Here is an 889-nt window from a genome sequence, read left to right as displayed (position 1 = left end):
AAAGGGACGCCTTTAAAAAAGCCTCGTCTTCTAAGGCTATGGCTACGCTAGCACTTTTGTCAGTATAATTTATGTCGCTCAGATGTGTGGAAAAAAACACACCCCTGAGAGACATAAGTTCCACCGACAGAAATGCCAGTGTGGACAGCTCTGTCAGTTACCGCCGCTCATTGGGAATTGGGTAGTTCTGTCCCTTTGGCACAGAGCAGCTACACGGGAGATCTTACACAGCTGCAGCCGTATAGCTGTGCCGCTGTAAGGTCTGTAGTGTAGACATACTGGAGTTTGTCTACACTGGAGTTTAGATTGATTGCATTGCTCTGCTCCCCTGCCCACCTGTGACTGGCTTCAGGGGCAAGTCAGTGTGTGGGCCTCTGTGATCTGAAGAGCGGGGACTCTGTGGGGTGGCTCAGTCTGTCCTGATGGAAGAGAACCAGAGGCGGGGTGAGCTCACCAAGAAGGAGTTTGGCCTTTTGGTTCAGGCACTGGACTTGAGGTCAAGACAAGTCATTGCTTTGCTACAGGCTTTCCGTGGGACCTCAGGCATGTCAGCACAGTTGCTTGTGGGAGAACGATTAATGTCGCACCAACCTGAAACAAAATGTTTTGGCATTTCTGAATCAACCTTGTTTTAAATTTTCCATTTGGTGAAAAACTTTGACTTTTTGTCAGGAATCGGGATGAAAACAAATGTAGAAATATGCCTGGGATGGGAATTTCAGCCAGCACTGTGTACTTTTGAAAATGCTGGCTGATAATGAGGAAAGAAAACACCCGAGGGACATTGTGTTAGTTAATTTATAGACAAGTAAGAAGACAAGGTTCCTTCGCAGTCCACATCATCTTTACAGACAGGGCAGTGGGAATCCCAAAATAGCTTCTTTACATT

Source organism: Trachemys scripta, chromosome 6 (genome assembly GCF_013100865.1).
Source record: "Trachemys scripta elegans isolate TJP31775 chromosome 6, CAS_Tse_1.0, whole genome shotgun sequence".
NCBI lineage: Eukaryota > Metazoa > Chordata > Testudines > Emydidae > Trachemys > Trachemys scripta.
Note: the sequence above shows the minus strand (reverse complement) of the source record.